Here is a 16,646-nt window from a genome sequence, read left to right on the forward strand (position 1 = left end):
TAAAAGTACCCAGAAAACACTTTTTCACCCCTTGTTAATGTGAATTGGGTCATGTGCCCATTCCTGAGCCAAATACTGTGGTCAAGAGAAGGGACTGTGCTGATTGACTCTGAGCCATGTGCCCACCCCTTCAACCAGACAAGGAGACATGGTCTCCTAAAGCACATTGGGTAAAGATGGGAAGTATGTGTTTACCACAAGAAAGGGAAACAGATATTGGGAAGACACTACAATGCCCACGGTACTTCCCAGACTCCGCAGTCATCCCAGTAGTACACTCACATACCAGAAGGTACATTCCCATAGGATACAACATGAATACCAATCCTTTCCTCATTCCCCCGCCTGATAATTTTGCAACTTGACAGCTCTAATCTTGGAGGAGTCTGAAAGTCTTAATTTTAATAAGTTTCAAGAGAGTCAGTCTACTGCATACAAAAGTTTGAAGACCATTGCCCAACACTGTAAATTTGGGGATAGTTTCATAATTCTTGTATCCTAAACATAATTCTTGTATGTTGCCTACTTTATAGTAACTGATCAATAATGCCAGCTAATTGGTCATTGAATTATTGATTTTATCAACCAGATAAGGGTGGCCCAGGAAGGCCTTCTGAAATTAAAACTTTCAAGGGACGCCTGGGTGGCTCAGTTGGTTAAGCATCCAACTCTTGATTTTGGCCCAGGTCGTGATCTCAGGGTGGTGGGATCAAGCCCCGAGTCAGGCTCTGGACTCCGCTCGGAGTCTGCTTGTCCCTCTCCCTCTGCTTCTCCCCTTGCTTGCATTAGCTCTCTCTCTCTCTCTCTCTCTCTCTCTCTCTCTCTCTAAAAGAAATAAATAAAATCTTTTAAAAAATGAAAGCTTTCAGTGGCCCAGTATCTATAGTGGTGGAAAATTGAGGACATTGACATTCAACCTGGCTTTTCTGGATTTGTAAGACTGGTGTCTCATCAGCAACAATGGAAATTATATTAGGGGCCATCACTAAGAATCCAGATTTGCCCTTAGAAATGGGTTTCCAAAAGAGGTTTGTAATCAGCATAATTATAAAAGCATATGAGTATCAAGGTAGTTATAGAACTTCTTGACTTTGACCATGAGCTTCTTTACCAATGTATGACTACTTCCATGTTGATAGCATTTTTTTTTTCAAGAAGATGTCCTAGGGCCATTTAGCATTTTGTCACTAAGCCAAGCTCTTGCATGATGAAAAGAAGGGCCAGATAAAAGAAACTACTGTCCTTGATCATCAGAATGCATTAACACAGGCCCTGAAGCCAGGAACTCCTTGAACTCCTTGAAATTCTGGAAGTCATCCTCATGTTGGCAATCCTCAGATCACAGAATACCTTTACCCTGTGGCTGATGAAGTTAACGCAGCACTTCAGTTCCCTATGAAGAGAAATATGGTAAGAACTCCGAGGTGACCTAGGAAGGTTTAATGCACCTCCTTTGTTTTTAGAGATTTACTGGGTGCATGCTAATGACTCCACCTGAACGGTGATACCGGGCCCCAATTTCATATTTGCCTGCCTTTTAAAAATGAACTGTAATACCTGGTGTGTTTAAATAACACAGGATTTACTAAAAATCTTTCCAAAATGTCCTCTGTCGCTTTCCTGATCAAAACATGATCGTAACATAGTAATATTTGCAGAGCCCACAAAGGCAGAGTCTCTGTGAAGCATTTAACATTCATCTATTTAATAATATTTGTTGATCCTGTGGGCCAGGAGGTTGCAAAAGGTTGGGGATTCTCTATATCTGTCCTTAAAAACCTCCAGAGGCAATAGAAATTATTAGCCAAAGATGCTTAACTTGGATTGCCACCTCAATAAGGGTTGATTATTTTAGTACCTCTAGTAGAAAATGATCCTTTAGGATGTTAGGCAACAGGGAGGTGCTGGATAGGCCTTCAGTAACAGTGTTTCGCTGTGGCCAAATCTGAGTTTACAACATCCTAAATGGTAAATAATTCAGGATCTCAAAAGGAATAAAATGTACCTCTATTCCTGCCATAAACATTTTTTGAGTGACTATTGGTACTTTGTGGAGTATAAAGAGATGAATCTGCACAGTTTACTAGATATGATTCTTTAATTTCCCCATATGTACAATAAGGTTGAGTTCTGTGACTCCGAATAAAGGAAACCTTATTTAAAATGGAGTCTGGGTCAAACCATGAGAGACTATGGACTCTGAGAAACAAACTGAGGGTTCTAGAGGGGAGGAGGGTGGGCGGATGGGTCAGCCTGGTGATGGGTATTAAAGAGGGCACGTTCTGCATGGAGCACTGGGTGTTATACACAAACAATGAATCATGGAACACGACATCAAAAACTAATGATGTAATGTATGGTGATTAACATAAAAAAAATTAAAAATAAAATAAAAATAAAATGGAGTCTGGGGTGCCTGGGTGGCTCAGTCGGTTAGGCATCTGCCTTTGCCTCAGGTCATGATCTCAGGGTCGTGGGATCAAGCTCCTCTCCTTTGATCTCCAGACCAGCCTATGTTTTCCCACAGCTTGCATGTCCTGAATTGCAATTCCTCTGCTATTTCCAAATAAACCCATCTGCTGTTTTACTTTTTTTTTTTAAAGTAGGCTCCATCTCTAGCATGGAACCCAACACCGGGCTTGAACTCACAATCCTGAGATCAAGACCTGAGCTCAGATCAAGATTAACCAACTGAGCCACCCAGGTGTCCCTGTTTTACTTTTAAGGTCAACAGTCCCTACTCTATAACAATATTACAAGTGAGGTTCCTGAGGAGAATACATGAACCAATCCTTGGAGAGTTCTTAGCACAGACTCAGGACCCAGTAAGTACTCATTAAATTAGATTTATTAAAATGCATCACAATTCTCGGGGCACCTTGGTGGCTCAGTCAGTTATGTGTCTGACTTCAGCTCAGGTCATGATCTCAGGGTCCTGGGATCAAGCCCCACATTGAGCCCTCTGTTGAGCCCCACCTTGTGCTCTGTGCTAAGCAGAGAATCTCCCTCTCCCCTCCGCTTGTTCATGCTCTCTTTCTCTCAAATAAATAAATAAAATCTTTTTTTCTAAAATGCATCACAATTCACAAAGCATTTTGTATGTTTTCTCATTTTGCCTCAACAATACCCATGCAAGGATAAAGAAACTAACTCAAAGACAGAGTGGTTTTGCCAAAGCCACATAATTAGTTAAAAATTGGAAGAATCGGGGCGCCTGGGTGGCTCAGTCGTTAAGCGTCTGCCTTCAGCTCAGGTCATGGTCCCAGGGTCCTGGGATCGAGCCCCGCATCGGGCTCCCTGCTCTGCTGGAAGCCTGCTTCTCCCTCTCCCACTCCCCCTGCTTGTGTTCCCTCTCTCGCTGTGTGTCACTCTGTCAAATAAATAAATAAAATCTTTAAAAATAATAAAATAAAATAAAAATTGGAAGAACCAGAACTAAAAGCCAATGTTCAAAATTCCTAATTTTATTCTTTCCAACACCTTGAGTTGAAATACAAAGTCATCTTTTCTAACTGACAGGAAATGTTTGTGCTTGTACAAAGGTTATTGCAATTTCCAAACTATTACTCTTAGAATTAAGATGACACATTTTACTTGATTAGGATTGTGTTTTCATAACTGAAACAAAAGTTTAAACCAGTAGAAATTTAACCAATTTACTAGTTTGGGCATCAAATGAGACAAAAAAAAAAACCAAAAAACACAAATCTCTGTGTGTGTGCGAGTGCGAGCACATGCACGTGCACACACTGTGTAACAGGAATATGTTTAGCTGCAAATGACAGAATCAATCAACACTAATTTGAGCAAGATAGGGATTTGTCTCACAAAACAAGAAATTCAGCTTTGGCAGTCCAAGCTGATGTGTCAGTTCCACAATTTTAGGAACGTTTCAGATGTCTTCTGTTGTCCCACCATATTGCCTTTAGTGCTTTGGCCTCCAGCCTCATACTTGCATCCTCATGGTTACAAGATTATAGCACCATGTCCACACGTCATACACTAATTTCAGGCAGGGTAAAGGTAGCAAAAGTTTGCCTAAAACACTCAGCTTACCCCTCTTGGCCAGAATTGTCACATGGCCGCACATAGCTACAAGGAAGTCCAGAAAAGAAGCCACCTTTAACAGGCATAGTGCCGTCTCACACTGAATCAGGGTTCCGTTGGCAAGACAGAGGGGAAGAATGAATAGCAGTGTCTGCCATTTTGATTTGTTTTGATGTCTTCAGCAACCCTAGAACATATTTCTTTTATTTACTTTTACTTTTTAAAAAGTTTTATTTATTCAAATAATCTCTACCCCCCCAACATGGGGCTCAAACTCATGACCCCCAAGAAAAGAGTTGCACGCTCTTCCAACTGAGCCAGCCAGGTGCCCCCATATAATTTTTAACTTAGATTCACGAAAATTTCAAATGGGTGCATCATGCATGGGATGTTTTTGTTGTGCCATCATTTTATTGTTGCTTTTGTCTCACGTGAGTAGAAAACAAATACAAAATTGGGGTTAAGATCTAAAGCAACATTTATCTAAATTGGGAGGTATCTAGGTGTGTGCACACATGTATGTGTGTGTGTGTGTTGAGACATTGATATTCCTTTGGAAATATCTAAAGAAGCCATCCAAAAACCAACTTAAAAACACATACAGACATCTTGATTTTACCACCATTCATATTTTCTTCTACATTGCACTGGGCTAAGACAGGATGCTCGTTTCATCCACAAGTGCAAACTCCTGTGAAAACAGAGTAGGAGAAAAAGAATTTTAAGAAGGAAGAAATTATTGAGGCTTTTAGTCTTGTTCTCAGAACGCTTTTAGATCTGCCCTCATTATTTGGGGAAGGCTTGTTTGCATACGCTCTAAAGAAAGAGGTTAAGATACAGTAAAGCTTTTTAACAACGATGCCTCTGATTTGGGGGTACTTCAGAAAGACTTTTAAAAAGTTGAGATGTGACTTTAGAGCTGTGCTGTGCACTAGTTCCATTTGGCTTCTCAAATATAAATTAACTAAAATTAACAATTCAGTTCCCCAGTCACACTAGCCACATTTCAGGTGCTCAGTAGCCACATGGGGCTGGTGGCTATGGCATAGGACAGTACAGGCAGAGAACACTTTCACCATTGCAGGAAGTTCTAACGGGCAGCCCTGATCTAGAAGATCATGACTTTGAAGAAACAATACCAGACCAAATTATCTGAACGAGGGCAGCCCATCACTCAGAGCATTTTTGGAGTTCCTCTTTGGAAACTGTCTTCAGAGCCCTTAAGAGCCACACTAAGAAAACATCTTATTTCATTTATTCTGAGCAGATCAAGTGCCTCCTTAACAGCACACTCTAGGGATTTAAGGAGGAATTAGACATGCCCTTTCCTCTCTATGCCATGACCTACTGGGGGGGGGGGGGAATAAAAAACTAAGATGTAAGGTAATAGTTGTATAAATGTAAATGTGTACAATATGCTCTGGGAACAGAGAGGAAGAAACAATTGATTCGAATTAAGAAAATGCCTTCTTTGTAAAGAATTCAGGTAAATGCTAAACGAGGGGTTTCAAAGCTTATCCTGGAAAGATTTTGTTTAAAAAGTATTTTTTGAAACAAAGGACTGACAAGAAGTTATGTACTTTGAAAGGGTCATTCCTGTAGGAATTGAAGCAGGTAGAACACTGAAGGCGAGACCAAGTGGCAAGCTAGGGAAATAATTTGGGTTAGAGATGTTGAGGCCCTGACTAGGTCAATGGCCATGGGAATCCAGAGAGAAAGAACAGATTCAATAGAGGCCTGATTCAGAATTCAAAGCTTGATGATCATCCACTCTGTTCTTCAGTTTTGCCTCTAATTGTGCAATTTTTTTTTTAGGTCATCTTGGGGGGGTATTCTAAAGAGTAAGTTGCACAGATTCAAAGCTTCAGTATGTTCTGTTTTTGTAAAAACAAATCAAGAAACAATATGTGTGTGTGTAGATAGATTTTGTAAAGAGACAGACCAAGGTCTTGGCAATTATGTGAAGTTGGGCAGGATCCAGAGTTTATTTTCTGCATTTTGCTAATCTGTATCTTCTTTTTCTGTAATGACCATGTATTGTTTATGTAATAAAGAAAAGCTATTTTTTAAATAGTAATTTAAAAAAGCCACAGCTATTAAACCTAAGGAAGAGCTCTAACAATGTTTTTACCAATGTCAACGTGGCTAAAATAGTTTCTTTCACCAAATTTACTACTACTTTAGGACAACACTCAGTTGAAATGTGAAAAGGATGTTTTCTTTAAAAAAACAAGTTTACTAGGGGCAGAGCAAGATGGCGGAGGAGTAGGAGACCTGGATTTCATCTGGTCCCAGGAATTCAGCTGGATGGGGATCAAACCATTCTGAACACCTACAAACTCAACAGGAGATCGAAGAAAAGAAGAGCAACAACTCTCTGAACAGAAAAGCGACCACTTTCTGGAAGGTAGGACGTTTGGAGAAGTGAATCTGAGGCGATATTCGGGAGGACAGACGGCGGGGGAGGGGCCTCCGGTGGCCGCTTCTGGCAAGTGATAGAGCCGCGGAGCACAAAATCGGAACTTTTAGAAGTCTGCTCCGCTGAGGGACGTCACTCCGGTGGCTAAGTGGGGGGGGCTAAGGGGGTGGAACCCTCGTGGGACAGTGTGGTCTCAGGACCCTTGGGGTCACAGAAAGACCGGGGGTGCCTGAGTGCGGCAGAGCTCCCAGGTATCGGAGCAGGGAAGCCGGCTGCAGAGGCGGAGCCCAGGCGCGGGCTCTCAGCTCGGGGTTGCCATAAACCCTGATCCGCGGCAGAGTCGGGCCATTGCTCCTCCAGCAGGGACCCAACAAGCGGCAGATCCGGGGACACTCACCTTCCTCCCCCCGGAGGAGCAGCGCGGAAGCGCACTGCAGGGATCTGCTGGGTTTGGAGACTCCACACCTAGTTGGGTGCCAGAAATAGAAATGCTCGGTCACAGGCCGGTGAGCACGGAGCGGGGAAGCCAGCTGCAGAGACAGAGCCCAGGTGCAGGCTCTCAGCTCGGGGTTGCCATAAACCATTATCCATGGCACAGTCGGGCCACTGCTCCTCCAGCAGGGACCCAACAAGCGGCAGATCCGGGGAGACTCCCCTTCCTGGGTTTGGAGACTCCACCCGGGGTCAGGCGCCAGAGATAGAAATGCTCGGTCACAGGCCAGGTGAGCACAGAGTGCGGCCGGAGACTGGGGAGACGGGAGTGACTGACTGCTTTTCCCTGGGGGTGCACTGAGGAGCGGGGCCCCGAGTTCTCAGCTCCTCCGAGGCAGAGATTGGGAGGCTGCCATTTTCACTCTCCGCCTCCAAAGCTGTCCGAAAGCTTGCAGGGAACAAAAGCTCCCGAGAGCAAACCCGAGCAGATTACTTAGCCCGGACCAGGCAAGGGTGGGGCAATTCCGCCTCCGGCAAAGACATTTGGGAACCATGGCAACAGGCCCCTCCCCCAGAAGATCAGCGAGAACCGCCAGCCAAGACCAAGTTTACCGATCAATGAGAACGGCAGAACTCCAGCGCTAGGAGAATACTGCACATAGAATCCATGGCTTTTTTACCATGATTCTTTAGTCTTTCAAAGTTAATTTTTTTTAACTGTCTTTTCTTTTTTTTTGGAATTTTTCTTTTTCCCTTTTGCAACCAACATCCTATCAATCCCTTTTTTAAAAAAACATTTTTATTTTTCATTTTTAGAGTCATATTCTATCCCTTCATAGTAGTTACCCTTGTTTTTGGTATATATATATATATATATATATATATATGTTGTTCTCTCTTTAAAATTTTGAGATACAGTTTCTTCTAAAAGATCAAAATATACCCTAAATCTCTAGTGTATGGCTTTGTTCTAGTCTCCTGCCTGATCACATTCTCTCCCTCTTTTTTTTTTAAATCCTCTTCTTTCTTTTTTCAACCAACTTCTTATCAATTCCTTTTATAAAATCTTTTATAATTTTCATCTTTACAGTCATATTCCATTCCTTCATCGTATTAACCCTTATTTTTGTACATATATAAGTTTTTCTTTCTTTAAAATTTTGGGAGTCACTTTCTTCTAACAGACTAAAATACACCCAAAATCTAGTGTGTGGCACTGATCTATGCACCAGCCTGAGCATATTTTTGTTTGTTTTTATCTTTTTCTTTTTCTTTTTTCTTTATTTCCCTTTCTTTTCCCCCAGTTTCAGGTCTTTTCTGATTTGTTTAGTGTATATTTTCTGGGGATGTTGTTACCCTGTTAGCATTTTGTTCTCTCATTCATCTATTCTCCTCTGCACAAAATGACAAGATGGAAAAAATAACCTCAACAAAAAGAACAAGAAGCAGTACCGACTGCCAGGGACATAATCAATATGGACATTATTAAGATGTCGGAACTAGAGTTCAGAATGATGATTTTAAAGATACTAGCTGGGCTTGAAAAAAGCATGGAAGTTATTAGAGAAACCCTTTCTGGAGAAATAAAAGAACTAAAATCTAACCAAGTCGAAATCAAAAAGGCTATTAATGAGGTGCAATCAAAAATGGAGGCTCTAACTGCTAGGATAAATGAGGCAGAAGAGAGAATTAGTGATATAGAAGACCAAATGATGGAAAATCAAGAAGCTGAGAAAAAGAGAGATAACTACTGGATCACAAGGGCAGAATTCGAGAGATAAGTGATACCATAAGACAAAACAACATTAGAATAATTGGGATCCCAGAAGAAGAAGAAAGAGAGAGAGGGGCAGAAGGTATATTGGAACAAATCATAGCAGAGAACTTCCCTAATTTGGGGGAGGAAACAGCCATCAAAATCCAGGAGGCACAGAGAACCCCTCTCAAAATCAATAAAAATAGGTCAACACCCCGACATCTAATAGTAAAACTTACGAGTCTCAGAGACAAAGAGAAAATCCTGAAAGCAGCTCGAGAGAAGAGATCTGTAACCTACAATGGTAGAAACATTAGATTGGCAACAGACCTATCCACAGAGACCTGGCAGGCCAGAAAGGACTGGCATGATATATTCAGAGCACTAAATGAGAAAAATATGCAGCCAAGAATACTATATCCAGCCAGGCGGTCATTGAAAATAGAAGGAGAGATAAAAATCTTCCAGGACAAACAAAAACTAAAGGAATTTGCAATCACAAAACCAGCCCTACAAGAAATATTGAAAGGGGTCCTCTAAGCAAAGAGAGAGCCTAAAAGCAATATAGACCAGAAAGAAACACAGACAATATACAGTACCAGTCACCTTACAGGCAATACAATGGCACTAAATTCATATCTTTCAATAGTTACCCTGAATGTAAATGGGCTAAATGCCCCAATCAAAAGACACAGGCTATCAGATTGGATTAAAAAACAAGACCCATCGATATGCTGTCTGCAAGAGACTCATTTTAGACCCAAAGACACCCCCAGATTGAAAGTGAGGGGGTGGAAAACCATTTACTGTGCTAACGGACACCAAAAGAAAGCTGGGGTGGCAATCCTTATATCAGACAAATTAGAGTTTAAACCAAAGACTGTAATAAGAGATGAGGAAGGACATTATATCCTACTTAAAGGGTCTATCCAACAAGAAGATCTAACAATTGTAAATATCTATGCCCCTAACATGGGAGCAGCCAATTATATAAGCCAATTAATAACAAAAGCAAAGAAACACATCGACAACAATACAATAATAGTGGGGGACTTTAACACCCCCCTCACTGAAACGGACAGGTCATCTAAGCAAAAGATCAACAAGGAAATAAAGACTTTAAATGACACACTGGACCAAATGGACTTCACAGATATATGCAGAACATTCCATCCCAAAGCAACAGAATACACATTCATCTCTAGTGCCCATGGAACATTCTCCAGAATAGATCCCACCTTAGGTCACAAATCAGGTCTCAATCGGTACCAAAAGATTGGGATCATTCCCTGCATATTTTCAGACCACAATGCTTTGAAACTAGAACTCAATCACAAGAGGAAAGCCAGAAAGAACTCAAATACATGGAGGCTAAAGAGCATCCTACTAAAGAATGAATGGGTCAACCAGGAAATTAAAGAAGAATTTTTAAAAATTCATGGAAACCAATGAAAATGAAAACACAACTGTTCAAAATCTTTGGGATGCAGCAAAGGCCGTTCTAAAAGGAAAGTATATAGCAATACAAGCCTTTCTCAAGAAATATGAAAGGTCTCAAATACACAACCTAACCCTACACCTAAAGGAGCTGGAGAAAGAACAGCAAATAAAGCCTAAACCCAGCAGGAGAAGAGAAATAATAAAGATCAGAGCAGAAATCAATGAAATAAAAACCAAAAGAACAGTAGAACAGATCAATGAAACTAGGAGCTTGTTCTTTGAAAGAATTAACAAGATTGACAAACCCCTGGCCAGACTTATCAAAAAGAAAAGAGAAATGACCCAAATAGATAAAATCATGAACGAAAGAGGAGAGATCACAACCAACACCAAAGAAATACAAACAATTATAAGAACATATTATGAACAACTATATGCCAGCAAATTAGATAATCTGGAAGAAATGGATGCCTTCCTAGAGATGTATCAACTACCAAAACTGAACCAGGAAGAAATAGAAAACCTGAACAGACCTACAACCACTAAGGAAATTGAAGCAGTCATCAAAAATCTCCCAACAAACAAGAGCCCAGGGCCAGATGGCTTCCCAGGGGAATTCTACCAAACATTTCAAGAAGAATTAATACCTATTCTTCTGAAACTGTTCCAAAAAATAGAAATGGAAGGAAAACTTCCAAACTCGTTTTATGAGGCCCCTGTTAGTTACCTTGATCCCCAAACCAGAGAAAGACCCCATCAAAAAGGAGAATTACAGACCAATATCCTTGACAACATGGATGCAAAAATTCTCACCAAAATACTAGCCAATAGGATCCAACAGTGCATTAAAAGGATTATTCACCACGACAAAGTGGGATTTATCCCTGGGCTGCAAGGTTGGTTCAACATCCGCAAATCAATCAATGTGATACAATACATTAATAAAAGAAAGAACAAGAACCATACGATCCTCTCAATAGATGCAGAAAAAGTACAGCATCCTTTTTTGATCAAAACTCTTCAGAGTATAGGGATAGAGGGTACATACCTCAATACCATAAAAGCCATCTATGAAAAACCCACATGAATATCATTCTCAATGGGGAAAAACTGAGAGCTTTTCCCCTAAGGTCAGGAACACAGCAGGGATGTCCACTATCACCACTGCTATTCAACATAGTATTAGAAGTCCTAGCCACAGCAATCAGACAACAAAAAGAAATAAAGGCATCCAAATTGGCAAAGAAGAAGTCAAACTCTCACTGTTTGCAGATGATATGATACTTTATGTGGAAAACCCAAAGACTCCACCCCAAAACTGCTGGAACTCATACAGGAATTCAGTCAAGTGGCAGGATAGAAAATCAATGCACAGAAATCAGTGGCATTCCTATACACCAACAACAAGACAGAAGAAAGAGAAATTAAGGAGTCGATCCCATTTACAATCGCACCCAAAACCATAAGATACCTAGGAATAAATCTAATCAAAGAGGCAAAGAATCTGTCCTCAGAAAACTATAAAATACTCATGAAAGAAATTGAGGAAGACACAAAGAAATGGAAAAACGTTCCATGCTCATGGATTGGAAGAACAAATATTGTGAAGATGTCAATGCTACCTAGAGCAATCTACACATTCAATGCAATCCCCATCAAAATACCATCCACTTTTTTCAAAGAAATGGAACAAATAATCCTAAAATTTGTATGGGACCAGAAAAGACCCCGAATAGCCAGAGGAATGTTGAAAAAGAAAAGCAAAGCTGGTGGCATCACAGTTCTGTACTTCCAGCACTATTACAAAGCTGTCATCATCAAGACAGTATGGTACTGGCACAAAAACAGACACATAGGTCAATGGAACAGAATAGAGAGCCCAGAAATGGACCCTCAACTCTATGGTCAACTAATATTCGACAAAGCAGGAAAGAATGTCCAATGGAAAAAAGACAGTCTCTTCAACAAATGGTGTTGGGAAAATTGGATAGCCACATGCAGAAGAATGAAACTGGACCATTTCCTTACACCACACACAAAAATAGACTCCAAATGGTTGAAAGACCTAAATGGGAGACAGCAGTCCATCAAAATCCTAAAGGAGAACACAGGCAGCAACCTCTTTGACCACTGCCGCAGCAACTTCTTCCTAGAAACATCGCCAAAGGCAAGGGAAGCAAGGGCAAAAATGAACTATTGGGACTTCATCAAGATAAAAAGCTTTTGCACAGCAAAAGAAACAGTGAACAAAACCAAAAGACAACTGACAGAATGGGAGAAGATATTTGCCAATGACATATCAGATAAAGGGCTAGTATCCAAAATCTATAAAGAACTTCTTAAACTCAACACCCAAAGAACAAATGATCCAATCAAGAAGGCAGAAGACATGAACAGTTTTCCAAAGAAGACATCCAAATGGCCAATAGACACATGAAAAAGTGCTCAATATCGCTCAGCATCAGGGAAATCCAAATCAAAACCTCAATGAGATACCACCTCACACCAGTCAGAATGGCTAAAATTAACAAGTCAGGAAACGACAGATGTTGGCGGGGATGCGGAGAAAGGGGAACCCTCCTACGCTGTTGGTGGGAATGCAAGCTGGTGCAGCCACTCTGGAAAACAGTATGGAGGTTCCTCAAAAAGTTGAAAATAGAGCTACCATATGATCCAGCAATTGCACTACTGGGTATTTACCCCAAAGATACAAAAGTAGGGATCCGAAGGGGTACGTGCACCCCGATGTTTATAGCAGCAATGTCCACAATAGCCAAACTGTGGAAAGAGCCAAGATGTCCATTGACAGATGAATGGATAAAGAAGATGTGGTATATATTTACAATGGAATATTATGCAACCATCAAAAGGAATGAGATCTTGCCATTTGCAGTGACATGGATGGAACTGGAGGGTGTTATGCTGAGCGAAATAAGTCAATCAGAGAAAGACATGTATCATATGACCTCACTGATATGAGGAATTCTTAATCTCAGGAAACAGGGTTGCTGGAGTGGTGGGGGTGGGAGGGATGGGGTGGCTGGGTGATAGACACTGGGGAGGGTATGTGCTATGGTGAGTGCTGTGAATTGTAAGACTGTTGAGTCACAGATCTGTACCTCTGAAACAAATAATACATTATATGTTCAAAAAAAAAAAAAAGATAGCAGGAGGGGAAGAATGAAGGGGGGAAAATCGGAGGGAGAGACAAACCATGAGAGACGATGGACTCTGAAAAACAACCTGGGGGTTCTAGAGGGGAGGGGGAGTCAGAGGATGGGTTAGCTGGGTGATGGGTATTAAAGAGGGCACGTTCTACATGGAGCACTGGGTGTTATACGCAAACAATGAATCATGGAACACTACATCAAAAACTAATGATGTGATGTATGGTGATTAACATAACATAAAAAAAAAAGTTTTCTTGTGCTCCAGGCAATTCCTCCCTCACATTCCCACCTCAGGAAACCACTGATTGGCTTTCTGTTACAATAGAATTATTTCCAGTTCCTAAGGTTTTATATTTTGAAATTATATGCTATGTACATTATTTTGCTTTGATGTTTTTTTTTTTGCTCAGAATAATTATCTGAGGGGGCGCCTGGGTGGCTCAGATGGTTACGTGTCTGCCTTCAGCTCAGGTCATGATCCCAGGGTCTTGGGATCGAGCCCCACATCAGGCTCCTGACTAAGCAGGGTGTCTGCTTCTTCTTCTCCCTCTGCCTCTCCCATTGCTCATGCTCTCTCTCTCTGTATCTCTGTGTCTCAAATGAATAAATAAAACCTTTAAAAAAAAAAAGAATAATTATCTGAGCAAAAAATAAAATGTTTACTCATTTTGTTAAGAAAAAAGTTTACTATTTCATAGCTATACCTGCTATAATTAAGGTATTAGTTATAAGCCACTCTGAAAGGACCTGCCAGAACTTTATTATTGTTCACTAGATTAGTATTATTCCATGCAATTATAATAGAATGTTATCTATAATTAGACCTTCCATTACCTTGTAATTTGGTCCTTCCCTTTCTCCCATGGAAATAACCAGTTCTCTACTTCCCCACCCCTCAAACTCCTATCCCCCATAGGTATAATTAATGAGCTTGGTTCTCCATCTGGATTTAGGAAGGTGAAATGTTTCTCCTGCCTCACTCCCAGTTTGTCCACCGCTAATGAGTTTATATGGCGATGCCACCACTATTGCGCTCCTGGCTGACACTTACATAGCTGAAAAGCATCCTCTCTACACCTTGTACAGACCAGCCAGAGCTCTCAGCATGTCCTGCTCCACAACCTTCTCTCTCCCACCTGAGCCCCAGAGGCCTGTTGGTGGTGGTTGGGAATGTGCCTCTCAAGCCCACTAGTTCCCCAGGGGCCATCACTCGGCAGTTTTCCAGCAGCCCCATCCGGACTGGAGTTCATTCATGTGCATGATGGAGGGATGGAGTGGTGCCTAGAGAGCAATGTATTTAATAGGAAGTAAAAGACAACATCAACGAATTATAATTTGGGGTATGTACTCACAGGTGAATTAATCAGTGGACTTGTTTAGAAATGGATTATCTACACTGGTGCAGAAATTAAAATTTCTGACTTGCCTTGCTTTGCCAATATTTAGGCATTTTGTTCTATTGAATGTGACTACATGTACAGACACACTTTTATTTAGTCTCACACATGAAAAGAGAAAGCATAAGGCATGTAATTCGAGTGGTTTTTCATCCAAGCATTTTTATCACAAATTACTGAATCTAGTTGAAAATAGAAAGAGGATACTTCTCCCCCTTTCCCCCCAGTATTTGTTCTAACAACCTAGCTTGGCAGCACACAGTATTTTGAATTGTAGTTAAAATAAAGGCTTCCCTTTCTAAAAAAAAAGTTTGAGTTGTTGCCATATCAAAAGATCAGCAAGCTGACCTGCTAAAAGTAGGATGTGATTGTAGGTTCCTCTCTATAGGATGAGTATTTCAGAGGTTTAAGAAGGAAAGAAAATCCTGAAAAAGAATTCAAGAAAAATAGAAAGAAGAAGGCTTCAAAGTAATGTCTGTATACATCATTTCCCTCCAAGGCTATTTAGCACAGAAATACTTTTTCCTGACTATATGGCACTTACTCCATACCTTTTACTAATTCGCATTTAAATAGGTGATGACAGCAACTATATTAAAACTAGAAAGCTTTTCTATAAATGAAAGTCAGAATTTATAACAGAAATTAACTGAACACTATTGTTATATTCGTTACATTGGTTGCTTCAGATCTGCTTGCTACAAATTCTGGGTTTGAAAAACATGCAACCTCATCTCACCCTGCACTTTAATAATTCTGAATTATGTAAAACAACAGATAACCCAAATATCATCTTCGGCTTTGTTTCAGATATATTTTTGGTTCTTACATTTGGATCTGGGTATCCTCGATCTGAAAATTCACTCAACCTCAAATAAAATAAAACCACAGCCTAGAAATCTGAAGACTTGAATGTCGAGAAATTCCCTATTTTTAATAGGCGATACAGCGCATTCCTACTCTCTCCCTTCTCTTAGATCTGCAGGTGTCTCCACTGCTCCAGTAGACTGAGAAAAGGAAAAGGAGGGGGCGACAAGAAAGGAAAGGAAATTGTCTGTGTGGCTTGGCGGGGTGGGGTGGGGGGGTGGTGTTAATATTATGATTAAAACTTTCCTCTTCAGTTTAAAAGTTCTTACCCATATTAATGATCTGACATTAGGGAATATGAGTCTGAGCAACAGCGGAGTATGAGTCCGTCCATCTGTAACTTATAAAAGGAAAGGAACAAAGCAAGGATAGGAGGCAGGAAAGAGATGCAGGGAGAGAGCGAGATGTAGGCGCGTGGGGACGGGAAGGGAGAGGCGGATTTGGCAGTCAAAGGGGGGACGAAAGGAACAGGAATGGAAAGTGTGGCCTGGCCGTCCAGCCTTGTGGTGGAGAAGGTGGAGCCCACGACGTCTCACTTCCCCCCACCCCCAGGTTTTTCCTTTGTAGGTGGGGGCTCTCAGGCATCTGGAAAGAATCGGTCGGCTAAGAAAGGCAAGGCTGTCGCCTGAGGATGCGCAGGCTCGAGACCGCCTCTCCTGGAGCAGGCGGGCGAGCAGGGATGGCAGGGACAAGCAGTGACCCCAAGGCAGACGGTTTAGCGGGCGCTAGGGGCGAAAAGGCCACCAGCCCAGTCCCAGGGGTCTGGACGCCCCAGGCCAGGGCCGTCCATGCAGGGGATGTTGCCGCGCCCGCCCCGCTCTAACTAGCGCCACTCGGGCGCTCTCACTCCCGGCCCGACCCTCTGCAGGCCTCGCCTTGTCCCCTCAGTCTAGACCCTCTAGTGCAGACCCCTCCTCGCCGTGTCTGGCGACAGTCGGCAAACATGGCCGCCCGGCGTCGGCCGCGGCGCCTCCTCTCCCAGACCTCGGGGGCGGCGAGGCTGGCAGCGGCGGGCGCCCGGACCCGCCACCCGCGAGCGCGGAGTGGGGCGGGGGCGGCCGAGGCGAGAGGCGGGCGGGGGCTGCGGGGAGCGGCGGCCGAGGGCCCGGCGCGCGCGG

The sequence above is a fragment of the Neomonachus schauinslandi genome, chromosome 6, assembly GCF_002201575.2.
Source record: "Neomonachus schauinslandi chromosome 6, ASM220157v2, whole genome shotgun sequence".
Taxonomy (NCBI): domain Eukaryota; kingdom Metazoa; phylum Chordata; class Mammalia; order Carnivora; family Phocidae; genus Neomonachus; species Neomonachus schauinslandi.